This window comes from Triturus cristatus, chromosome 4_1, assembly GCF_964204655.1.
Source record: "Triturus cristatus chromosome 4_1, aTriCri1.1, whole genome shotgun sequence".
In the NCBI taxonomy this organism is placed as follows: Eukaryota; Metazoa; Chordata; class Amphibia; order Caudata; family Salamandridae; genus Triturus; species Triturus cristatus.
In genome coordinates this window covers 439,412,854-439,440,161 of record NC_140585.1, presented here as the reverse complement: position 1 = coordinate 439,440,161, position 27,308 = coordinate 439,412,854, and the positions used below count along the sequence as shown (strand labels likewise).

The window sequence follows — 27,308 nt, the reverse complement described above, 5'->3', positions numbered from 1 at the left end:
ATTTATGTGACGTCATGTAATGTTGTACTGGGATATGCCAGTTGCTCTGCTTAGTTAGCTATGCTTGTTGTTGGCTGCTTGCAGGCCTCTTAAATCAATACATCTTATTGATTTTACTCCTACTGCGAGGCCCTTCCTTTATTTACCACACAAACAATGCTGCAATTATTAGGAAGGGAAAATGCAACCATTCATTTTTAGGTTTGACTTTTAGCTTTGCCAGTGCTTGTTTAACTTCTACTACAGTGCAGCTCGGTGTGTGTAATCTTAATAGCATTTCTCACCCAAGTAATTTATATTCAGAAAAGTGATATTTATAAAAAACAATTCTGCGATTAATAATTGAGGCCACACGAGGTTTATTTTCAGATTTAAAAAATAAATATGTAACACTGGTTCATGAATTGACAATCAAATAGACTTCAACATCACCTCAGCTAAGCTGAAGACCTCTCTAATTAAATTTAAGGTTCTACATATGATCTCTTCCGGTTTTTCTGTGTAACACCGCTATTATTAGCTGTAGCCCACCATTTCTAGATATGAATATTGGCTGTATCAACTGGCTTTACTGTGATACTCAGCATCTCTGGTCTGGTGATTCAGAGACAGCCTGAACTCACATATTAGCAATGTTCATGCACTGCTCAAACAATTGGGCTTTGGTAAATTCAGAGCATAGTTTACAGCGGGATGTTATATCTGTCATTTTATTATGTTAAACATAACTCGTTTTCCACTCTCAGCACAATTTTCCTAAAACTTGTAAATGATTTCAAAAGGAGTCTTTGTTCGAAAGTCTTTGCTTTGCTTTTGCGTCCCAAAAGAAAATAATATTTATTGCCTTTGTAACTCGGACTGCATTACGCGAGCACCGAGAAATACCTGTCATGAATTTGTCATTTCTTGGGGTTTTATTTGTTTCTGAATGCGTTGCCAAGGAGACGGGGGCGTGGCTGGAGTCTCCGGAGATGACGGGAGAAGACCGACTAGAAGCAGGAAGAGGCACTGCTGCTCCGAATGGATACAGGAAGCTTCGCTGCTGCTGCTATAGCTGGAGAACGGGTAAGTGTCCAGGATGCTGAGGCCAAGCGTCTTGTGCTCGGTTTGGCTTCTTTAGCTAAAGAGCTCCCCGAACGTTCTAGAAGCGCACGTGCAGCTGGTTATAGGTCCTGGCAGATTATTGCGGGAAACGTAATTACCGGCACGAGTGTTTCCCAACGGAAATCAGTGGAAAAAAACATGCCCTGAACGTAATTACAGGCACCACCCTTACCCAGTTGAAAACGTGATAACACAGTTTGGCATGATAGGTTATAAACAAAACGTGAAAAGCCTACCACTCGCCACCAAGGATGACATTAACATACGTGATGAATAATACAATTTGTGCATGTCAGTTTGTAAACAAAACATGGGAACCCTACCACTTGCCACCGGGGATATATTATCAACAATATATGCCTTATGTAAACAAAGTATGCACAACCTGACTCAACCACAAAAGAATACGCGAGACTTATGAACCGAGGCGTGCTGTGGCAGAAGAACACACGGTTATGACAGTCGCCCCTTCAAAAGTGTGCCCCGCCATGGGTGAGGATTTTGTTGCGTTTCGGGCATGGAACTGTCGCACTAAACGAGGTGCGTGAACAAAATAGAGGGGTACGCAAGAATTTTCTATTGACTCTTATCCTTTCCAGGCTATCAAATAGTGCAGCGTCCCTGGGTTCGTTTTGCATCCAAGACAAGTTGCACTTCATACTCAAGGTGCCCATTTACTGGAATTGGGGACAGAGGGGAATCATTCCATGTGTCTGAGTGGTAAGGCTTTTGTAAAGAACCATTGAAAACTGGGTGAATGGGATACTCAGAGGGAGCTTCAGCTCGAGGACGACAGGCTTAATAATCTGAGCGATCAAAAAGGGCCAATATACCTGGGGTATAGTTTGAGTGGTCCTTCTATTTTTAGATTTTTGGTAGGCAACCAGATGTGGTCTCCAGGTTTGTGGAGTGGTGCTTGTTCTCTTTTTTGTCTGCTATGACTTTATTGTGTCCTTATGTTTACTTAAGCAAGTTTTTGCATGTCTAATAAATGGTGCAAGTGTTTTGTAACTGCTGGGACTAAAGAGAGGTGGAGAGGTGTGGTGCAGCGGCCAGGGCAGCTGCCTTCGGAGCACGGTTCACAGTTCGATATCCGGCTCCAACGGCCCTCAGCACCTTGAGACCCGTAAGGGTGAGCAATTTGCGCTTTACAAATACGCATTTATTATTATTTGTTTTAACAATCATCTTCTGAGACTGGTAGGGCCTTGGGATGATACCCGGTTAAGATATAAAAAGATGTACTATGTGTCGCCGAGTGTGCACTGTTATAAACAAATTCAGCTGATGGTAACGCTACATCCCATTCACTGGTAACTGTGGCGAGAAGACCGTGGAGGATATGTTCTAGAGATTGGTTGACCCTTTCCGTCTGTCCATCTGTTCCGGAATGCCCATTGGGCTTAAAGGGCTTCAGCCCCTTCGTGTGTGTCAGGCGGGCTGAGACAGTTTCCCGGGCAGACACACAGCCGCACCCAAGTACTTCACAGGTCTTTAAAAGACCATTTACTTGCTAACAAGGCTTTGTTGTTTTTTCACCTTTTAGAGCCCCTGCAAATGTTGCTCTAGTTGCGCCTCTGGGACAGGGCAACCTCCATCCCTAGTGTTTTACACAAGTTCTTTCAGAAATTTGATGTGAATTGACTCTCGATTTTATATGATTTTGGACGTTAGAAAAATTAGTCCATGCAACTGCGCCACCTGGTGAATAAAGATGGCGCTCAAGTCTTTAGCTGATGGTATTTTGGGTAGAGGAACAAAGTGGGCCATTTTGGATAGTAAATAAACGACTACAAGAATTGTGGTATATCCATATGCTAAGGAAGATCTATTATAAAATCTAGACTGACTTTAAGCCACGGACTAGTGCTATGGGGAGTGGTTGCAAAAGCCCTGCTGGTGCTTGATTAAAAAGATTTTTGTCTTGTTCAGTTTTGGCATTTAGATACATAGTTCTTAATGTATGATCATTGAACCCCACCAAAACTGTTTTGTTTACAGTTTGTCAAAGTTTTCTGAAAACCTGGATAACCTGCTAAGGAGGTATCATGGCTCCAGCTCAAGACTTGTTCCCTTAACTTTTGAGTGGGTAAATATAAACAGGCATCACGATACAAAGACTAACAATCAATTCTTTATAAGACAGGTCATAAAAGATACCCATAATAACAAACACCATTAAAATCGAACACATCTCAGAAAATTACAAACTAATTTCCATTACAAATGGGTATGACAGCAAGCAAAAACAGTAATTTTTGATACTATTGCCAGACTTGAAATACCAGTCCTGAACGTTCAGTGTTTGACTCTGTGAGGGCAGGAGTGTTAGAAAATCATGTCCATTGGTAGCCGCTATGATTTTTTCTGGTGAAATTATGTTTGGAGTGGGCATGTTGTTTTTGTCTCGGCAGTGTAGCCGAAACGAGAGAGCACATCACAGTGTACTTGTTTTGAATCTGGGCAATAAAATATAACAAACTCAAACCCACTAAAAAAGTACAGCCATCGCATCTGGCATTGTGTCAGGGCCTTCACTGAATGGAAGAATTGCAAATTCTTATGATCAGTGAAGATGGTCACTGGATGTTTTGCTCCCATGAGGTGATGTCTCCATTCCTCAAACATTAGTTTAATGGGCAGCAATTCCCTTTCTGCCACAGTGCAATTTGTTTTTCTGTCTAGAGCAGTTACTTAGTGTAAAAAGAGATGGGGGGTGTAACTGTCTGTTTTCAAAATCTCTTTGTGACAATACTCCTCCAATAGCGACCCGAGAGGCATCTGCCTCTACAAACAAGCATTGGCAAATGCATTTGTTTTCACCCATGTGACTAATACTTTTTTTAAATTGTAAATTTTAGCTTGGTAAGCAGTTGTGTAATATACGTTACTGAAACTTCGTAAAAGTGTTATGACTTCTTTATTGAGAAAGATAATATGTGTAGCAACTGCATTTTTCACACAATTTTCGATCAGCCGCATTTGCCACATAATTTATCAACCTATGCATAATCTGCAAATAACAAATAAAAAAAGTTTCTAGCTCAAATGGTTAAAAAGTTACTGAAAACGCAGTGACGCACAGTGGAATGCCCTTTGGAAAGGTTGACTGGTCACCTTTCTGTTGCATATTGCTATATTTGGGTGTTGAACCGCTACTAATGAGCTGCGACCTATGCCCAGACAGTGCTAACAAGTGCTGGAGGTCAGTGCAAGTTTAGAGACAGACACCTCCTCCCAGCAGGCACTTGCATCCCTGCTATACCTCTGCTTTATGTGTTTAAAGCGCCCTCCGACAGACAGCTGAAGAAAGCAAGGCTCGAAGTGAGAGTGTAATTGCTCGGACATGGTGTAACACCCAGAGCTGACACCTTTAGAGCTAGGGAACCAGGTTTGAGTGTCTGCATCAACTCAACATCCTGTGATTCGGGCAAATCTACCCAGGGCTACCCAAAAAATTGATGTGTCCTTGTGTAATGTAACTGGTGCTCAAATAAAGCTCTCCAATACATTCAAAACCATTGCGCTGTCTGAAAAAACTAAAGTGCAACTTTGACCATAGACATGTCTGCAACCTAAAGTAAATGTAAGCACTAGTCTTTAATGTATGTGTAATTGTGTTCCTTATAAATATTATAAGGCAAGCTTCAAATGTATTGCTTACAGAAAGAAAATAAATCAAGCGTGTATTTTCCTAATAAATTTATGCAGCTTGCCAGCATGCTTTAAACAACTCTATTTGAGAGCCCCAAAAGGGTATAAAAGCATAGCACAGTTCCCAAAAAGGTGCACCAGTAACGGCCACATGTTTTTCATTTTGTTGTATATACATTTTTAGGTCGAGCATGGGCAGCGCATGCGCTGCTGCGAGGCATGAGGTACTCGTTTATGGACTTGAAGCTCCACCCACCTTTCCAATTGCCTCCAATTGCTGTTGTTTCTAAATGGTTGCTTCTGAATTGTTAACAGGCTTGTCAGTCCCTCCTTAGTAACGCCTTGTCTGCCTTTGTAACCGCCCATCAGGACTGGACCTTATACAGTGTCCTTACTGATTAGCTTAGTTCTGAGAACTCTTTGCTCACTTTATCTACAGAGCACTGGTGGGATGCAAGCTTTAGTAATGGCGGTCGCTTTTTCAAAAAATGTATTTGCAGTGCGCTATGCGCACTTTCACTTTTACAATAGGGCCTCGGCTCCTGAACGGAACATGCTTCCTTGGGCATGCATGCTGAGGCGACCACACAGAGCTTAATTTGTAAAGAATTAAGTATGAGGGCCCTTCTCGATAGGCCACTGCAGCCTGCACCATCCATACCCTGCCAGCGCTGCCAATGACTGTACCAACATAACACTGTACCATCACACTTCTACAAGTGTGACAATTCCAGGCCACACAAAGCTATAATAATGGCATGAGGGGCTGGTATTATTCATTCTCAATGTATATTGACTTAATAAACACTTTTGTTCAGCTCATCTCAAACTAAAAAGACAGCGTCACCATGTGGTGGACTGTCACTAGAGCTGGTGCTGACAATTAAGTGCGGGTGCTGAGCACTGGTAATCACAGAACAAATTAAGCACTGGGACGGTTGTATGTCGTTACAACGCATTTCGTTGCAACGCATGCCTTTACCACGCATGTGTTACACCGTAATGCTATTTCCACGCATAACCTTTACCACGAATATTCCTTTACCACGCATACTCATACAACGATTTTCGTTGTAAATTCATGCATGGTAATGGCATACTCGTGGTAAAGGTTATACCTCTCCCCTGTACCCTTACGTGACCCCCCAGCCCCCAATCCTTATTATAATTACCCCTGCCAGTTACCCTCAATCCATATATATATATATATATATATATATATATAGTTAGACCTGTCAGCCCTTTGGGTGGTCCCTCCTCATCATTATTTATTTTGTCCCACTTTTGCCTCAAACCCTGTTAGTATTTTTCCTTTTTGGGAACCACCAGACTTTTTAGTGTTGATGCAGGGTCAGGGAGCCATTTTCCCTACCCCTGGAACTTCTGTCTGAGGGCCTGAAACACAAAATGGTGGCCACCCATTGTCACCTGAGACATAGCTGGAACCTACTAGTACCTTCCAGAACATTCTAGAACCCTGTGACAGTGTGAGGCAGGTTTAGAATGTTGGGAAGCCAGCTCAGAGTTGGCAGTTGGAGTAGGCAGTTGGCACCTGACTGGAGAGGAGAGAGGACAGAGAAACAGAAGGAGGAAGGAGTAAGGCAGCAGGGGTGGAAACTTGTGCCTGGAGTGGGGTCCAGAAACCCACCCTTGATACTAGTCCCTACTGACCAAGCCCAGCCTAAAGCCCTGTGTGGGATAAAGACCAGAAAATCATCTTAAGGACCTGAACAGCCGGAACAGGCCTTAAAGGAGAAGAACAGCAAGTTCCTGACCTGTTTGTTGGAATCCTCCTGGAGACCCGACGTCGAGTAGCCTGGAGACCTGGAGCCCGAGGTGGAGAAGCGGCGCTGACAGAAGGCAGACGTCGTACCCGGAGCCGCTAGAGGTCGAGTGAGGGCGCCGACGGAGGTCGTGGAGAGTCACCGGAGGTCGAGTAGGAAGTCACCTGAGGTCGAGGTGAGGCGTCGACGGGGGAGTGAAGTCCGCCCTCCGGAGTCGCCGGAAACCAAGGTGAAGCGCGCAGGAGGTCGGGAGTGGAGGTCGCACTCCGGAGTCGCCTGAGGTCGAGGTGAAGCGCGCAGGAGGTCGGGAGTGGAGATCGCACTCCGGAGTCGCCGGAACCCGAGGTGGAGCCGACGGAGGCCGGGAGTGGAGGTCGCACTCCGGAGACACCCGGAAGCGGGGAGACCGTGACCCTGTGACGCCGGAACACAACATCGAGCCAAGGCCGCCCAGCGACATCGATCCGGAGCCGCCTCACGGCACCGACCCGGCGTCAGGTAAAGCAGATTGACGCGACATCGAACCGAGGCCGCCCATCGACATCGAACCGGAACCGCCAGACGGCATCGACACGGCGTCAAGTGGAACAGATCGACGCGACATCGAACCGGAACCGTCTCACGGCGTCGACTCGGCGCCAGCGGAGCCGATATTCGCAGAAGGGACAGTAAGTGGTAGAAAGGGCATCTGAGGCCCTGTGGAGCCCTAAAAGACCATTCTAGGGGCTAGAGGGATGTTAGGACCAGCCTGGGAGTGCTAGGGGGTGAACTGAGACTGGTGCAGGGACCTGTGTGAGGGACTGTGTAGTTGGGAGAGCCAGAACCTTAGGTTACCCTCAGTCTACCTCAGCTTAGGCCCCAGCCTTGACCACTCTAGGTGGGACATCCCCAGGCCACCCCAGTGACCACAAGCTGTACTTGGGCATAGTAAAACCAAACTACCTCATAAATGTGATCTGATTTGCAATTGTTATTGATTTCTTATATTATTTATTGAAGGCGTTTTATTTATTGTCTGACTGTATTTATTCCTGCATTGTATTTATTGTCTGACAGTATTTATTTGCCCTCTGTATTTATTGCACCTATATTTATTCCGTGTTTATTTATGACCTGATCCTATTTATTGAAACCCCACTGTGGTATTATTTATTTGACCTGCTATTTTCAAGAAAAGTCTTATGGTACTGTATTTATTTTATGAACCCTGCAACTAAGAGAAAATAAGATAAAGACAAACTCCTTTCTTTCATAATTTTTACGGTGTAGTGTCGTTTTTGGAACGGATGAACGCATGGTTATTGTGAGGGTGTGACGTACGCTTAACACGGTGCCTGACCCCCAACCGCTCGAGCCAAGCTACCCCTTGTGTTTGGAAAAACCGGGTGACTGCTAACCCGGTTGCCCGGTTTCCAACATAAAATTGGTGGCAGCGGTGGGATAGAGCTGTGCTTGCGTCCACTCGACAATAACTGTGGGTAGTCCATAGGCCTACACCGGGAGTTTTCTCAAAGCGGACTTCCTAATTCTGAGTTTTGTTTTTTCCAAATTTACTCTGGTGGTGGGAGGAGGTATTACAAAAGGTACCCCCCTGCATAGCTTCTGTAAACACCTGTCTTCTATTCTGAGTGGGCAAAATGGAGTTTGTGTTGGAAGATGTGGAAACTTACACTGTGGCACAACTCGGAGAGTTTTGTCAGCGAGAGGGGGTGTATTGTCCCCCAGGTGCCAAGAAGGCTGAACTCCAGACCAGCTTGAGGGCTTGGGGGGAGGCACAACGGGAAAGTAAGGCTGAGCAGGAGGACAGGGATGGAGAGCCTGTTAGCGAGGGGACGGGGTTGTACCAACCTGAGGTGGGGAACCTGTTAGCAGGGCCCAGAACACTTTCCAGGAAGGGCAGCACTGTCTCTAGTGGTGGCTTATCTGAAGCAGAGTTAACGGACCGGAGGGAGAAAAGACAGCTCACATGGGAGTTGGCAAAGCTGGAGAAAGAGAAGGAGGGACAGAGGATGGCTCACGAGTTGAGGCTGAGGGAAATAGATCTCCAGATCCTACAAGTCGGGGCACACACTGTTCCTAATGGTGGCAGCAAAGACAAAGAAATCCCCAGGGAACCCAAACCCTATCTGCCAAAAGACATAGTAGCTAGCTATAGTGCAGGGGATGATATTGCCAAGTGGCTAGCGGCCTATGAGGTCTCTTTAAGGGCCCCATTGGGTGCCAGAGAAGTACTGGGGAGGGGGATTGTACAAATACATGCCTCCAGCTGGTAGGGATGCATTATTGGCCCTAGAGCAGGATGAGCAGACCCACTACCCCACCATGAAAGTGGCGCTCGTAAGAAAGTTTGGACTAACACCCGAGAAGTACAGACAGAAGTTCCGGGGTAGCCACAAACTGGGCACACAGAATTGGGTGGACTTCCTGGACTATGCAAAGAAGGCATTAGAGGGTTGGATTCAGGGCAGTGAGGTGAGGGACTACGAGGGGTTGTTTGATTTAATGTTGAAGGAACACCTGCTCGAAAAATGTTTCCCTGAACTGCGTCAACACCTGGTGGATAGCAAGCTGACCAATCCCCGGAAGCTTGCTGAGGAGGCGGACATTTGGGCTAGTTCCCGGGTGTCCACAAGGGGGACTGGAGGGGATACTCAAAAGGCCGGACCAGGCGCCCCCCAGAAGAAAGAGGGAGGGGAAAAGAAAAAGGAGTTCTCTAAAGCCCCCAAAATAACTTCCAAGGAAAGGGAACAGGATTCACCCCTAGGGCTAACCCACCCAGAAACCCTAATCCTGGCCAGAGTCAGCAGCCAAGGGTTGTCCATTGCTTCGAGTGCGGTGGCGTCGGACACTATAAGGGAGATGCAAAGTGCCCGAGAAGACCACCCCCTCCCATTGGAGGAAAGGCCCCCCGGAGTAGCTAGTGTAGTGCTCGGGGAGGAGATGCCCTTAACTAAGGGAAGGGAGTGGGCGGGTGTCACTTTAGTGTCCCTGGGAGAACGGGAGATGGTTCCTAAGATCCAGGTGCCCGCAAATACCATAAAGTATGGGCAGTGGGTCACCATCAACGGCCAAAGAGGGGAGGCTCTGAGAGACACAGGAGCCAGTATGACTATGGTACGTAGCCAACTGGTGTCTCCAGAGCAGGTAATTCCCGATGTACTCCACCCAGCCGCGATGGCTGACGGCAGAACCGGCCACTATCCGGTGGCCGAGGTTCCCTTTGAATGGGAGGGGGTTGCAGGTTCACTTCGAGTTGCCGTAAGCCCTGCCGTGCCGGTCGATTGTCTACTGGGGAATGACATGGAGCACAATGCTTGGAAGGAGGTGGAATACCGGACTCATGCTGAGATGCTGGGTACACCTGACTGGGCCTGTGTTAGCACAGGGTCCGCGACTACCCGGAGAGGGAGTTTGTTTCGACTGGAGCCTGGAACAAAGGCACAGCCGGCTGCCGACCAAGGGAAGAACCGAGGACAGGAGGAGCCTGCCTCGGCATCCGCGCCCCGTGTGACGGATAGGCCAGCGGAGGTGGTGGACCAGGAGTCCGCGGTGGGGGATGTTATCAAACTGGAGGACCTACCCATCCCGGCCGAGTGGCACGTGGAGGGAGGGCCGACCAGGGAGGAATTCTGCAAGGGCCAGAGGGAGTGCCCTACCCTTGAGGGACTGAGGCGACAGGCCGAAGCCCAGGCAGCAGGGAACGTTGAGGGGAACTACAACCTTTACTGGGAGGATGGCCTCCTCTACAGTGAACCCAAGGCACCCCTACATGGATCGTCACGAGCCTTAGTAGTCCCTCAACGTTACCGAGCCTTCCTACTGGAATTGGCTCACGAGATCCCCTTGGCAGGACACCTGGGGCAAGACAAGACCTTCGCCCGTCTTGTCCCACACTTTTATTGGCCTCAAATGAAAGTGTCGTCCGACACCAACTGCCGGACATGTGTGTCTTGCCAAGCCAGTGGGAAAACAGGGGTGAAGCTGAAAGCTCCCCTGGAACCACTTCCTGTCGTTAGCACCCCCTTTGAAAGGGTGGGCATCGACATTGTGGGTCCATTAGATCCGCCTACTACAGCTGGTCACAGGTTTATCCTGGTTCTGGTGGATCATGCCACACGGTACCCAGAGGCTATACCTCTAAGGACCATTACAGCACCTGTTGTGGCTAGGGCCCTGATGGGAATCTTTACCCTAGTGGGTTTTCCCAAGGAAGTTGTGTCCGACAGGGGGACCAACTTCATGTCAGCATACATGCTGGCCATGTGGAAGGAGTGTGGAGTGACCTACCGGTTCACAACTCCTTACCACCCCCAGACCAATGGTCTGGTGGAGAGGTTTAACAAAACCTTGAAAGGCATGATCAGAAGTCTGCCTGAAAGCCTGCGGAGGAAATGGGACGTCCTCCTACCCTGTCTATTGTTTTCCTACAGGGAAGTGCCACAGAAGGGAGTGGGCTTCAGCCCCTTCGAGCTTTTGTATGGGCACCCTGTGCGTGGACCTCTCAGCCTGGTGAGAGACGGATGGGAAAGAACTCTCAGAAAGCTTCCCCAGGACGTGGTGAGCTACATGCTGGCCTTCCGAAGCCAAATGGCTAAGTTGTGGAAGCAAGCTTCTGACAACTTGGAGGCCAGCCAAGCAGTAATGAAGGCGTGGTATGACCACAACGCTCACCCGGTGGAATTGGAGCCTGGCCAGAAGGTGTGGGTGATCGAACCTTCCAGCAGCCCCTGGTCCAGTCCGGTGGTGCTAGCACCAAAAGCCGCACCACCGGGTGCCCAACCGGAACTGAGGTTCTGTGTGGACTACCGGGGACTGAACTCAGTAACCAAGACTGATGCTCATCCGATCCCAAGGGCGGATGAATTGATTGACCGGCTGGGAGCTGCCCAATATCTAAGTACCTTTGACCTTACTTCTGGGTACTGGCAGATCTCTCTGACTGACGGAGCTAGGGAAAGGTCAGCCTTCTCCACGCTCAAAGGCCACTACCAGTTCTGTGTGATGCCCTTTGGGCTCAAGAACGCACCTGCCACGTTTCAGCGTCTGGTGAACCAGATCCTCACTGGAATGGAGAGTTTCTATGCTGCTTATCTGGATGACATCGCCGTCTTCAGTAACAGCTGGGAGGATCACTTGCGTCACCTCCAAGCTGTTCTCCAGGCCCTGGGACAAGCTGGTTTAACGATCAAGGCCAGCAAGTGCCAGATCGGGCAGGGGTCGGTAGTGTACCTTGGACACTTGGTGGGTAGGGGAGCGGTGCAACCCCTCCAGGCGAAGATCGAGGCCATCATGGCCTTGGAACCCCCCAAGACTCAGACTGAGGTCCGAGCGTTTCTGGGCCTCACCGGATATTACCGCCGCTTCGTGAAGGGATACGGTACCATTGTGGCCCCCCTCACGGAGCTTACGTCCAAGAAACAACCTCGACGGGTAGTCTGGACGGAGGCTTGTCAGCAGGCCTTTGTAAAACTGAAGCAAGCCATGTGCGAGGCCCCGGTCCTACGGGCCCCAGACTTTTCCAAGGAGTTCATTGTCCAGACGGATGCATCGGAACATGGCATTGGGGCAGTGTTATCGCAACTCAATGAAGAGGGTCTGGATCAACCCGTGGTCTTCCTATCCCGGAGACTACTCCCCAGGGAACAGAAGTGGAGTGCAATATAGCGTGAAGCCTTTGCAGTGGTATGGGCTCTGAAGAAGCTGCGGCCATACCTGTTTGGCACGCACTTCCTAGTTCAGACCGACCACAGACCCCTTCGTTGGCTGATGCAGATGAAGGGGGAGAATCCCAAGTTGCTAAGGTGGTCTATCTCCCTACAGGGAATGGACTTTCAGGTGGAACATCGGCCTGGAGTGGACCACGCCAATGCAGACGGTCTCTCAAGGTATTTCCGCCTTAGTGATGAGAACTCCCAAGGGGTTGGGTAGCTCTCCCCACTTTCAGCTGGGGGGGACGCGTGTTAGACCTGTCAGCCCTTTGGGTGGTCCCTCCTCATCATTATTTATTTTGTCCCACTGTTGCCTCAAACCCTGTTAGTATTTTTCCTTTTTGGGAACCACCAGACTTTTTAGTGTTGAAGCAGGGTCAGGGAGCCATTTTCTCTACCACTGGAACTTCTGTCTGAGGGCCTGAAACACAAAATGGTGGCCACCCATTGTCACCTGAGACATAGCTGGAACCTACTAGTACCTTCCAGAGCATTCTAGAACCCTGTGACAGTGTGAGGCAGGTTTAGAATGTTGGGAAGCCAGCTCAGAGTTGGCAGTTGGAGTAGGCAGTTGGCACCTGACTGGAGAGGAGAGAGGACAGAGAAACAGAAGGAGGAAGGAGTAAGGCAGCAGGGGTGGAAACTTGTGCCTGGAGTGGGGTCCAGAAACCCACCCTTGATACTAGTCCCTACTGACCAAGCCCAGCCTAAAGCCCTGTGTGGGATAAAGACCAGAAAATCATCTTAAGGACCTGAACAGCCGGAACAGGCCTTAAAGGAGAAGAACAGCAAGTTCCTGACCTGTTTGGTGGAATCCTCCTGGAGACCCGACGTCGAGTAGCCTGGAGACCTGGAGCCCGAGGTGGAGAAGCGGCGCTGACAGAAGGCAGACGTCGTACCCGGAGCCGCTAGAGGCCGAGTGAGGGCGCCGACGGAGGTCGTGGAGAGTCACCGGAGGTCGAGTAGGAAGTCACCTGAGGTCGAGGTGAGGCGTCGACGGGGGAGTGAAGTCCGCCCTCCGGAGTCGCCGGAAACCAAGGTGAAGCGCGCAGGAGGTCGGGAGTGGAGGTCGCACTCCGGAGTCGCCTGAGGTCGAGGTGAAGCGCGCAGGAGGTCGGGAGTGGAGATCGCACTCCGGAGTCGCCGGAACCCGAGGTGGAGCCGACGGAGGCCGGGAGTGGAGGTCGCACTCCGGAGACACCCGGAAGCGGGGAGACCGTGACCCTGTGACGCCGGAACACAACATCGAGCCAAGGCCGCCCAGCGACATCGATCCGGAGCCGCCTCACGGCACCGACCCGGCGCCAACGGAGCCGATATTCGCAGAAGGGACAGTAAGTGGTAGAAAGGGCATCTGAGGCCCTGTGGAGCCCTAAAAGACCATTCTAGGGGCTAGAGGGATGTTAGGACCAGCCTGGGAGTGCTAGGGGGTGAACTGAGACTGGTGCAGGGACCTGTGTGAGGGACTGTGTAGTTGGGAGAGCCAGAACCTTAGGTTACCCTCAGTCTACCTCAGCTTAGGCCCCAGCCTTGACCACTCTAGGTGGGACATCCCCAGGCCACCCCAGTGACCACAAGCTGTACTTGGGCATAGTAAAACCAAACTACCTCATAAATGTGATCTGATTTGCAATTGTTATTGATTGCTTATATTATTTATTGAAGGCGTTTTATTTATTGTCTGACTGTATTTATTCCTGCATTGTATTTATTGTCTGACAGTATTTATTTGCCCTCTGTATTTATTGCACCTATATTTATTCCGTGTTTATTTATGACCTGATCCTATTTATTGAAACCCCACTGTGGTATTATTTATTTGACCTGCTATTTTCAAGAAAAGTCTTATGGTACTGTATTTATTTTATGAACCCTGCAACTAAGAGAAAATAAGATAAAGACAAACTCCTTTCTTTCATAATTTTTACGGTGTAGTGTCGTTTTTGGAACGGATGAACGCATGGTTATTGTGAGGGTGTGACGTACGCTTAACACGGTGCCTGACCCCCAACCGCTCGAGCCAAGCTACCATTGTGCTGGGAACCTGGTGACTGCTAACCCGGTTGCCCGGTTTCCAACATATATATATATATATATATATATATATATATATATATATATATATATATATATATATATATATCCAAGAAAGAAGTGACTCAAACAGATAGATTCACCAAAGAACAAAAATATATTTCCACTACAACGTTTCAGCTTCCGCCTTCCTCAGGTAGTACAAGATGGTTTGCTCTGTGGCTGCACAGATGACAGCTGAATTTTCAAAAAGCATCATGAGTGAAGATTCCATTTGGAATGTGGAATCAATGCAGTCCAGAGAGCTCTTGAGATATGCAGTAATCAGGTTGTGTTGTCAGTAATGTTCAGTCCATCTGGATGCAGTGATTTTAAACGGTACATCCAGAAGTTTTCCCTGGAGTCCAGTAGTTCTTCCTTTGAAACATGTTCCACGGGGAAAATCTTCAAATCTGATAGTGAATGATCCACAAGGTTAAAATGATTGGCTACAGGCTGGTCAATTTTCTTATTAATTATTGCAGATTTGTGGTTCCTGAATCGTGTACGGAGGTCATTCACTGTTTGGCCTACATATTGCTTTTTACAGCTTTGCCGTTGGCACTGAATCACATAAATAATGCATGTTGAGCGACATGTAAGATGCTGCCTTATTGCATAGGTCCTTCTCGTAACAGAACTAGTTGCAGATGATGTTTGTAAAAGATATTCACACGTGATGCACCTTTTAGAGTCACAGCAATGAACCCCTGCATTTGTTACAGCTTGCTTGAGTTCAGCTCTCACAATAAGAGATCGTAAATTTGGAGCTCTGCGGTAAGCAATGACTGGTGGTTTTGGAAAAACCTTTTGCAATTTTTCACAAGTGGACAGTAAGGGAAATGTTTTTTGCATTATATTTCTGTAGTTAGGATAACATGCATTATTTATGTGATTCAGTGCCAACGGCAAAGCTGTAAAAAGCAATATGTAGGCCAAACAGTGAATGACCTCCGTACACGATTCAGGAACCACAAATCTGCAATAATTAATAAGAAAATTGACCAGCCTGTAGCCAATCATTTTAACCTTGTGGATCATTCACTATCAGATTTGAAGATTTTCCCCGTGGAACATGTTTCAAAGGAAGAACTACTGGACTCCAGGGAAAACTTCTGGATGTACCGTTTAAAATCACTGCATCCAGATGGACTGAACATTACTGACAACACAACCTGATTACTGCATATCTCAAGAGCTCTCTGGACTGCATTGATTCCACATTCCAAATGGAATCTTCACTCATGATGCTTTTTGAAAATTCAGCTGTCATCTGTGCAGCCACAGAGCAAACCATCTTGTACTACCTGAGGAAGGCGGAAGCTGAAACGTTGTAGTGGAAATATATTTTTGTTCTTTGGTGAATCTATCTGTTTGAGTCACTTCTTTCTTGGATATTTTATTTCTTTGTGACTCATTGTATCCTTTGGGATCCAGATTTTTGCCCTGGCTGGCTGTTGTTTTCTTGTGATCCTTCATCTTCAAGTATATATATATATATATATATATATCCAGTGATCCTTGCTTTAACTCCTTCGTGATGACGGAAAACAAGAGCAGACCCAGATTCGTCGATAGTGATTTGATTAAGCTCACCACCATGTCGCCATGACGCGTTTCGGTCGGAAACTCCGACCTTGCTCACACAACAGCGCATGGGCGACATATCCCTTTAAATAGTGCAAACAATCAAGAAAGTGTAAACATGGAAGAGTTACTGTCATTTGAAAGTGATACAATTGTACATAGCATTGCATGTAAATACAATTAATATACATTTTAAGGCTTAAATGCCTCCAAATATTGTATGACCGAAAAGAGTAAGGAATACATGCCTAATATTGGGATATCATGTAACTTAAAAATACATGGAATAAATTCACATGATTAAAATAATAGGATTTTAAAATTTATTAAGTATTTCTACTACTGTTAATCAATCCTACTTGGCATAATATACCCTATTTCCTGTTCCTCAACTGTTTTGTGAGGGCAGGTGGGGATCTCAGTGTAAATACAACTTGACCCCCTCGCATATTCCTGATACAATCATCTCAAATTTCGTAGGTCAACCATGAAAATTCTGTATATAAAGTGTCTAAGTGCATAAAAAGAGAAATGTCCCCATAATACTATTGATTCTAAAAACGAGATCCCAATTTGAACTATATTTTATTTTGTTTCGATTTTTTTACTATATATATATGTGCAAATGTGCAAAAAAATATATGTGCAAAAAGGTGCTTGTGTGCAAAAGAGAGTGCGGATAATACACATATTAATATATATGTATGTAGGTTAATATGTGGCATAAATGCCTTAACACGAAGATAGGATGACAAAACCATCGTGCATTTGAGTTACACAGAAACGGAATAAATGGAAATAATATAAATCCATAGGTAATCATTGAACAAAGCAATAGGTTGATTCCCACATAATGAATTATAAAACCTTTATAAAATCATTTCAACCTAAAAAATTGTATCAATAAATTAACTAAAATTACTCCTAAAATGTGTTCCTAAAATATACATATAAATTTCTGACCATGATATGACATAAACTCAACAGAGTAGCATTAAAGGAATACATATGAAACTATTAAAGTTTCCATAGATGGACTAAGTGGAGAGTAATATAATGACTCAATGTAAAATACGCTGCTTAGTTATGTGAGGGCTATATCTCATAAATATGTGTGTAAGTCCTCACAAACATTTAAACCCCCAGGGTGCTTAGTATCCATTTCCAATATAAATCTAGTCTCAAGACGCCGAAGGTTTCTTTCTCTGTTGCCTTCCCTCTTGGTAAAGGGCACTGCATCCAACACATGATATTTAAAGTGCTTAAGGTTACTTTGATGCTGTTCCTTAAAGTGCCTAGCAACAGGGTAACTGGGGTCTTTATTAGTTATGGCTCGCATGTGTTGCAGAATTCTTTTATGTACTGGCAGCTTGGTGCTGCCTATATAAGTTAGATTGCAACTATATGTGAGTGCGTAGACAGCAAATTCAGTTTTGCAGGACAAGTACTTCAATATAGGGTGTTTTTTGGAGCTAAATGCCGTTTGATAAGTTTTTGTGTTGACTCCATATTGGCATGCTTTACATTGGGTACATTTATAAAAACCTGTTCTAGGGGCTAGCCAGGTATTAAGTTCAGCTAGCTCAGGGTTATTCTTTACCAGTGTGTTACCCATAGACAACGTTTTTCTAAATGTAATAGAGGGTTTCTTGGGTAAGGCTCCCCCTATAACAGGGTCCCCTCTGAGTATTGGCCAATTGCGTCTAATTATAGCTCTGATTTGTCCTTCTTGCCTACTGTATCCCAGAATGAGCCTAATAGGTTCCTTCTTTTTGTCTTTCACCCCATTGTTGGTCTGAGATTTATATTGGAGCAGGTCTTGTCTCGCTTTAGATCTAGATTTGAAAATTGCCGCTTCCACTACATGGTTCTTATATCCCCGTTGTAAGAATCTGCTTTTACATTCTTCCTGTTTTGCTTGCATGTCATTCTCTGCACTGCAAATTATTTTAATTCTTAACATTTCCCCATAGGGGATACTGTGAATCAAGTGGGGGGGGTGGGCACTTGACGCGTGCAATATCGAGTTGCCCGCTGTCGGTTTTCTGAATAAAGTCGTGGCAAGACCAGTGGGGGTAATGTAGATTTTTGTATCCAAAAATGTTATAGTCTCCCTACTTATATCACAAGTGAATTTAAGATTGAGGTCATTGGTGTTGATTTTAGCAACAAACTCATGTGCATCCTGCATGGACCCCTTCCATACAACAAACAAATCATCAATGAAACGCAACCATGCAACTATGTTGGTTTCAAATGTCTGGGCATATTGTCTCATCAGGACCAGCTCCTCCCACCATCCCATAAAGAGACAAGCATAGCTGGGGGAGAAGCTGGCCCCCATGGCTACACCTTGCACCTGTTGGTAAATTTGGCTATTATACAAAAACAAATTGTTGTCTAGACAGAATGTTAAAAGATCTAATAACATCTGATTATGTTTTGCGAATTTCATAGGTCGATTAGCCAAAAAATACTCAACCGCCCTGACTCCATCATGGTTGCGTATACAAGTGTAGAGGGCTGTAACGTCCAATGCAATAAGGCAATAGTCATCATGCCACCTGATCTCTTCAATTTTGCGTATAAAGTCACTTGTGTCTTGTACATAGGATTTGAGAGCTTTCACATGTTGCTGCAGGAAAGAGTCAATGTAAATAGACATGTTCTCCAATGGCCCATCGCAAGCCGAAATGATCGGCCTGCCAGGTGGCTTGCTGGCAGACTTGTGGACCTTTGGATCGAAATACAGCAAAGGGATAGTTGGGTTTTCTTTTTTCAAAAATTTAAATTCTTGCAGGTTCAGGAGGCCTGCACTTTTCCAGGCCAATAGTTTCCCAAAGAAATTATGTTGTGCCTGCTTGAATTTATCAATAGTGCTTTTTCGATAGCAATTTGTGTCATTAAGATGTTTAGCTGCCTCCTCTGCATAGTCTTTAAGTGTCCATAGGACTACATTGCCCCCCTTGTCCGCATTTCTGATTACCACCTGTTTGTTTTTCCTAATTTTGTCCATTAGTTGGTGGTATTTGCGTTCCTCATTGTTGGTAGGCGCATAATTCTTGCTGGCTGTTATATACAATTGTTTAATTTCCGCCACCACTTGTTCATTAAACAGGTCAATTGCATCACGAGGTAAGATGGGTGTAAATTTAGATTTTTCTTTGAACATAGTTGTTGGTTTGGTGCAGATTTCAAATCCAGGCGAGAGCAAATCTTGGGTTGCCAATTCCAAATCACTTTCCCCAAAACCATCACCTTCCCGGTTGAGATAGATCAGATCCTTTAGAGGTCCAATATCAGCAACACTTAAGTTATCCATCTCTGTTATGATAGGTTGGTCGTGATTGGTTTGTGAAGTACTTGGGGGCTTTGTTTTTCCTTGGTGAAATTTAGTGAGTTTAAGTTTTCTCACAAACTTATAAATGTCGGCCCTAGTGTTAGTATAATCAAAGTTGGTTGAGGGACAATAGGAGAGACCAAGTGAGAGGATCTGTTTTTCAGATTGATTAAGCTCCAGTTCAGTAAGATTGATAATAGTACTGTTTTCAATGTTCGGTTTGTCACTTGTTTCTATGAACCCCATGCTGCTGGTATTGATGGGCATTATCGTTTCCTCCATTGACCTCGCCCTCTCATTGATTTTTTGATTGTATTGTTGCCTCCTTTTTCTGGCTGCCCTCCTTCGTTCCCGCCTGTTCTTTGTCCTTCGTTTTTTGACGTTTGATTAACCCTAGGTCTCAAGGTGTCCCTTCTACTCATCCGAAGGCAGTCAAGTTCTTCACCCAGGGACGGCTTGCTTGCCCCTGCGTTCGGTCTATTTGCCATGTTCTCCATCTCGCCTTCACTTTCGACTGCTGAACTAAGGTCCGAATTTGAAGTGGACAATACACCATATGCTCCGTTTTGTTCCTGCCGCATTTTTTTACCACTCATTGATTTGTTTTTATAGACATCATATTTGCGGGAAAAAGTAAAAATCTGGCCATTAGCGTAATCATCTTTCTCTTGTTGAAACTTGTATGTTTTTCTTTGTTTTATTTTCTCCTCTTCCTTGTTAAGTCTAACTGTCATTTCTTCATGGTATTTTTTCCTCATTTGGTCATCACCTTGTTGTTCGATTTCCTTACTGAGGTTTTCTATCTGGTGTTGTAATTCAAGTCTGTCCATTTCTGCGTATTTCACTAGAATAACTACCAATTTACGAGAGGAGTCCAAGTTACATTCCGCCCACTCCGCCATCATCTGTGGGTTTGGGGTATCGTAACTGGGCGCCAGCATAATTCTAAGCCCCCTCGGAATTCTGCCTACATCTAAATATCTCTGGAGGGATTTGGCCTCCCACCATTTTGAAGTCTCCTTCTGCATCAATTTCTCCAATACACGGTAGTTATCCTTCAAGTTTTTAACTGCTGTGGATGTTGATGGCATCCCTGCATCCGTGTTAAATTGCTTTTGTTGAGGATTGTCCGTGAACATTTCCTCTGCCGCACTTTCTCGATCCCTATGCGCTGCGGCAAACATGGTGGCTGCTAAAATATCTATTCAATCTCAGTCCAAATGCTTACAGCCTCCCGTGTAAAATACACCGAGTCCGTAAACAAAAGTGACACCTCCCCTCCTGTATTATGATGTTGCATAAGCGTATAACAAAGGTTAAGAATTACCTCAGCGTGCATTCATGTCCGTGGACTCTCCCCTACCGCTGTCAGTTCAGGCTGCTCAGCCGAGCCTCCTGAAGCGTATCCGAGAATTGCCTCAAAGCTCACTTAAGAGTTGAAAGTTATTAGCCGCTGGTAATCCCCACTGTCCTCTCGTTCCAGTTCCACGCATGTGTTACAACGTAATGCTATTTCCACGCATAACCTTTACCACGAATATTCCTTTACCACGCATACTCGTACAACGATTTTCGTTGTAAATTCATGCATGGTAATGGCATACTCGTGGTAAAGGTTATACCTCTCCCCTGTACCCTTACGTGACCCCCCAGCCCCCAATCCTTATTATAATTACCCCTGCCCGTTACCCTCAATCTATATATATATATATATATATATATATATATATATATTTTTTATAAACTTATAGTCCCCTTACCTCTTCTTGTCGTCTCCTCTCCTTGATCTTCCTTGGTGAAGTCGTACGTCGCAAAGAGGAAGCGTCATTCCATTTCCTCTAAAACGACGCCGATTGCCTCCACTTCCGACGTTACAACAGGTTCTGTTTTTTTTTGGGGGGGGGGGGGGGGGGAGACCCCCCCCCCCCCCCCAAGCCCCCTTTTTTTTCTCACGCATTTTTTTTTATTTTTGGGGGGAGACCCCCCCCAAACTCCCTTTTTAGGTCTCGCCTGAGCCAGCGCTTTAGCGCTGCTCTGGCGAGAGCTATAGAAAGCGGGATTTGGAAGTGCAAACTAGTGCTTTTCAGGCCGCCAACTACAGTGCATGTGCGCCGGGCGCGCGCACCATTTGTCAGCCTGCTGATCACTTTCGCGGCCGCTTTGATGTTCTCAGTGAGCCGCGCGGCCACTGAGAACATCAAAGCGGCCGCGATAGTGCTCACCATATGCCAGCCTTCCCTGTGTTGCTTTAGCACTCACCGCCCCCCCCCCCCACCTTCCATGTTACCCGTGTGGCTCACTTTCTCTTCATGGCCGCGCGGCGTTAATTTCACGGCCGCACGGTCAATGCTTGTTGTAGAAGGAGCTTTTCAAGTGCTTTGAGTCGGACCTGCCCGGACTGAAAGTGTCTGCGAAAGTCACTGTTTCTAGCCTTCACGTGTACGCCCTTTATGGTGAGAGAGGTTTACAAGATTAACTGTACTGGCATTTGAGTTATTTGTTTTATTTATTTGTAATTTCCTTGTTTGGGTGAAGTGATGTACCAGTGCAGCTGAGCTGTTTTCTTCGGAAAAATGCGTTGGCTAGCCTCGCATACTACAGCCGTGTGCCACAGAAGTGCCTGCCCTGGTGATATTACGTGTCACATGCGGGTGATAAACGGTTTGATGTGCAATGTCTAAAACTGTTCGGGCAGATAAATGGAGCAAACTGATCTAACCATCGGGCTGCGCTCTACAGACGCTGCAAAACAGGATAGAACATATCTTCTTCCTTTAAGCTGCTCAGCCGGAAGTTATCACTCTTTCCTTTGCCCACTGATTACTAGTCCCAGACAGAACAAGCATTTGAAATGCAATAGGTCTCGCATGTACGTGAGTTTGAGTTGTTGACATTGCAAATGATAATGGCTTTTATTTTTGTTTTCAAAACCTAAATAAAAGGCATAGTCATTTACAATGCCAATAGCTTAAAGTCTCGTAAATGCGAGACCTATTGCATTGCAAATGCTTGTTTTAATTGTAGCCTTTAACACACGTCTTCTCCAACAGTAAAAATGGACTGAACCGGACGAAGAAGAAGACATTCTAGTGCAGCTTGCGTGGTGAAGACGGTCGTGGAAGGCATAAGCGTGGTAAAGAAGTTTACGTGGTAAGTGTACCGTTGTAAACGTAACGTGTAGAAAAGCCTTCGTGGTAAAGGATGTTTCCCCACTGGGACCACGTGACCTTTAGAAGACGCTCTACTTGTCCTGGTACTCTAGCATGTCGCATAGGGCGCCACTCATCGCACTCATCAGTACCGTGCACGCTTCTTTTCAATGTTTCAGATTCTTAACCTGCAGTCTTCATGGTGCACTGTCATATTCTCCTATAGCTACGCTTGGGATTTTTTTCACTCCAGACTCCCCTCGATTGGCTTATCTCGTTTCATCATCTCCAACCCTGTTCTCTTCAGGCCTCAGTGTCTTTGCTTTCATGATGTAGTGCCACCGTTGCCCTTTCCTGCGCTACCCCCTCTGCCCTGCTGCCTCCTCCGAAGGAATGCAGCCTTGCTAGTTATGCTTTAATAGACCAATCATTCCTGGGAACGGACGTGCCACTTACTGACTGCAGCGCCTGTTAGATTATTTACTAGGAAGACCTTCGAATATGTAAAGTATCACTCTGTTTAGAACGTGAACTCACTACAGGATACCGGAATGCAACCTGGGAAGGTTAGCGCAGTAAAATCCTTCCTACTGCCAACCAATCTGCCCAGTACTGGGGCGGACAATCTGTGAGGCAGCATACGTGACACAGGCAGTGCCGTAGAGCGCATGCCAAGGCCGGCAAATAGCAGAACTTGCTTGAAATGAGCCCCAAATAGAGTCTTGTTCTCGGAACGTCAAAGCAAACAGTAAGCATGCATTTCATTCCAACCTCAAAGGGTGATGGAGCCCGTCATTCAGAAAGGGAATGCGACCTGAACTTTGTTGCTCCTAAAAAACGTGTGGAATTTTAGAACAATTTCTGTGGCAGCCAATCATCACCTTATGGGATGTACATGGCTACTCTGTGAGACACTTCATTAAGGCAGCTAGTTGCCCACCTCCTATCGCATTATTCTCCTTGGCAGGACTCCATCACGCCACTAATGTGTATGTAGCCCAAGTCCTTTAAGCTTTTGTCCTTCCATGAGCTTCATTGTAAACTGCATTTTAAAAAAACAGAGCCCGTTTCAAAGTAATCTGTTATTACTGTTTGTTTTAGCAAAGACCTGAGTGTGAAATGAACCATCAGTGGCCAATATTTCTATGTAAGACATTGAATGTGGTCCGTGCACCTTGATTGCAAATGTTTTCATTTTCTCTGTGAGGTCACATTAGATCACCTTGCATGCCAGAAGTTTTTTTATGCACCTTGTTGAAAAGTTTCAGGCTGGGCTTAACCTACGGTGAACACCTATTTTTTAAAAAAAAAACATATATATATTCTCCAGTGAAAGAAGCACCATAAAAGCTCTAGCAACTTTTGCCATTTAGTGATAAATCCTTAATTAGCTTTATCATAATTAATAAACAGGGCAGGCTTGCTCCACTAGCCGCAGTATTAATTTTGCAGCACGTGTGTCTGAAAAAGAGTAGGGCCTAAGGAATAATGCACTCATGTCCTCCATCTGCCAACCCTGAACTAAGAATTTGAACAAGCGTTTGAGCTATTGGCATTGTACATGACAATGCCTTTTAATGATGTGTTAATTATCGAAACAGATAAATAAAAGGCATTGTCATTTACAATGCCACTAGCTTAAACTCTGGCAAATGCGAGACATATTGCATTACAAATGCTTGTTTATATTGCGCAAACTCCACCCGAAGGTACAGGAGCGCCTTTACATGAGCTACAGTTACGTTACACAATCACATGTTTTTAATTGTTGGCACAGTGAGATTAAGTAATTTGAACAAAAAGAAAGGATGTTGAGCCTGCGCTGACACTTTAACCTGGTTTACGAGTTTTAAAGTCTTTGGCTTTGGACGTGCATCCATTCAACCCTTATGTAATCTAGCCTGTAGCTTTTGGTATATGTGTGATCCTGCTCTTCCATTTCCTCTTGTTTAAAATGTTAATTGATGGCCGTAGGTTCACCCTTAAAACAGGTTAAGCGCACAGAAAATAAATAAAGCATACATTTGTCAACTCAAGTGCAAAAGGAACGCAAAGATGAATTTTACAGGCTATGATGCCCGAGGCACGCAAAGACAAATTTTAAAGACTACAATACTAACATTCGAACAAGTGAATGAATGAAAGGCCTAAATAAATGTATGCTCACTCGAAATGCTAATATGTAAATAATTGCTGTAGAAGTAAAAAATTACGCTTTAACTGCATGCAGTCTTGGAAAGTTAACGGAATGCAGTACTAAGTAATAAAAGTGTAAGATAAATAAAAAGAGTAGCTAGTGAAATTTAAGTATTGATGTGCAACACGGTTGGGCTCTGTTGCGTAAAACAGCATATTTTAGAATTAAAGTATTTACTGTATCGCAATTTGTACTGCGCTCCTGCTGTTTAAAAGTGCTGGTAATAACAACTACTCATTTGAGTGATTTTACATGAACCCTAGTTCCGTTACAAAAAGACAGATTTTTTTTGGTAGGTACGGGGAGATTAAGTGAATTGCCCAAATTTACAGGATGTAATTCTGGCACTGAAACATGAACCAGTTTTCCTAGTTCCCAAGTTGGCAGATGGAGATGGCAGTGATGTACGACACGGTTTCACTCGAAAATGAGCAAGCCCTGAAAGTTATAAGCCGAAAAAAGTAAAAAAATAAATAAGCGGATCAGAGAATCAAAGAAATGAAGAAAGCAGTGCTGCCAGAGAAATTAAACAAAATGTGAGATACGGTTAAATGCAGCCCGGGAAAGTAATGCCAAGAAAAAGTTCCACACAATAGCACATTAACACAATACTTCGACGGGAACTGATAGGAGCCCCTTTGAAGATATATTGAATACAAGAGATTTCACACTTGCAGTGCAAGCGTTGTGTAGGCAAAACCTAAACAAGCATTCCAACAGTTTCACCTATGTGATAAATAAAGAGCTGTTTTTAGCAGTCATGTTGTAGAGAAGGAAAGAACTCCCTGACAAATAACACTGGAGTGGAGAGCATGTTGCGCAGTGGTCAGAGCTGCTGACACAATAGCTGGGGATCCCAGTCCGAGTCTCAGTGGCGCAAGATCCTGTGATTATATGCAAACCACTTAATCACTCGGATTGTCATATAAATATGCTGCAAGAGTAATAAGCAAAAAGAACCAAAACTTAGTGGAAAAATAGTTCCACCAAAGAGGATGTTAACAGTATTTTGGCTACGGGAAACAGATAAGATAAGCAGCTGAGGAACAATCATTGGTAAATGCAGGAAAATATGCTACAGCCAGAAATGGAGGAAACCTAATTAGCACACACAGGAACTAATGAGACACAAAGAAAGAGAAGAGGCAAGCGCTGTGCAGGCGAAACCTAAAAACGGTTGATCTGGATCAGGGTCTCTCCGTATTGGGGCATTAGTGAATTTTTCCTTCAGGTTTTGGAATGCTTAAAAAGCAGCTGACGACCAGACAAAAGGCTCCCCTCTGCGCAAGAAGTGTGTGATTGGAGCCACAATTTCAGAGAACGTTTGAACTAATTGCCTCAAAAAGTTTGCAAAACTCAACACACTTTGTTTGTCTTTCACAGTGTTGGGTTCGGTCCAAGCAAGAACAGCCTTAAACTTGTTTGGATCCATGGTTATCCCATTTGGGGAAAAAGATACGCAAGAAATTCTACAGTATGGGCATGAAATGTACATTTTTCTAATTTGGCAAACAACTGGTTTTCACGTAGCCATAGAACGGCTCGAACCTGCTGTACGTGTTCTTCTGTATTCTTGGACAGTATATGAATGTCATCAATGTAGAAAACCATGCATACATCCAAGAATTCCCACAGTAGTTTGTTAATGAAGTATTGAAAATATGCTAGGGCATTACACAGGCCAAAGAGTATGACTGTGTATTCAAAAAGACAGAATTTGGTACTGAATGCTGCTTTCCACTCGTCTCCCTCTTTGACCTGTTGTAAGATGGTATGCCCCATGGAGTTCTAGTTTGGTGTAAATTATGGAATGTCTAAAAGAACTAGGATTAATGGTACCAGGTATTTATTTTTAATTATGGCCTTATCAATCCTGCGATAGTTAATGCATGTCCGTAAATCGCCACAAAGAAAGAGTCAGTGGTTCATCCAGGTTTTGTCGTAAATACTGCGTTTCTGATTCCGTGAGCGCATACACTCTACTACAGGGTAGTGTCCTGGATTAAAGTAGGATAACGTACTAACCTTAGTACAGCATGTCTACTGACACATGATGGGTGTATGGTCTTTTGCTTCTAATTTTATCTATAGTACAATTACCTTCAAGAGTATATAGAGCTTACTGACTAACCCACCAGAGGTCTTGACTTTTTGGCAATATATTATAGAATCTTAGAGGATTCCTATATACGTATTGGATGAATTGGCAACTGGGAACCATGTTGTGTGCAGATATCTTTTGAATTGTAATCCGAGTTCACCCTTGCGTTCCCCTAACTGATGGTCAAGCTTCACTACTAGGTCTACGGACTCTGAATAATTATCTGGTTAATCCACTATATGAGAGAAAGTATCTTTCAAATTATCTTTCAGCCCTCGATAGAAAAGAGATTTTCCTCCGCACATCTAGTTTCTGTTAGGAGGTGAGTGAACGTCGTGATGTATGTTAGTAAGTCATTTGTCCCTTATCTTAAGTCAAGTAATTAGTTGTCACTTGCTCGGACAGACATGTGTTTCGCAAACAACTGTGTCTTTGCTGCCTTAAAGGCTGGCCAGTTATACGAAATAGGATCATCGTCACATATTAATGGAATGGACCAATTAGCTGCTTCCCCCTCGAGGTAGGACAATACAAAAGCCACTTTTGCTGAGTCGGTAGGGAAAGATTGAGGTTTACATAAAGTGTAATTAGCAGTGGTTAATAAAGACCGC

At 45.1% G+C, this 27,308-nt stretch overlaps 1 protein-coding gene across 1 annotated transcript in view; it reads left to right on the top strand.

Moving 5' to 3' along the window:
• The first annotated feature begins 946 nt into the window (after nt 1-946).
• The window catches only part of FERRY3 (FERRY endosomal RAB5 effector complex subunit 3), a 404,396-nt gene continuing 378,034 nt past the window's right edge, over nt 947-27,308 (top strand). Inside the window, exon 1 of the mRNA XM_085652590.1 lies at nt 947-1,065. The gene's annotated coding sequence lies outside the window, so the exon portion shown is untranslated. The remainder of the gene's footprint in view (nt 1,066-27,308) is intronic.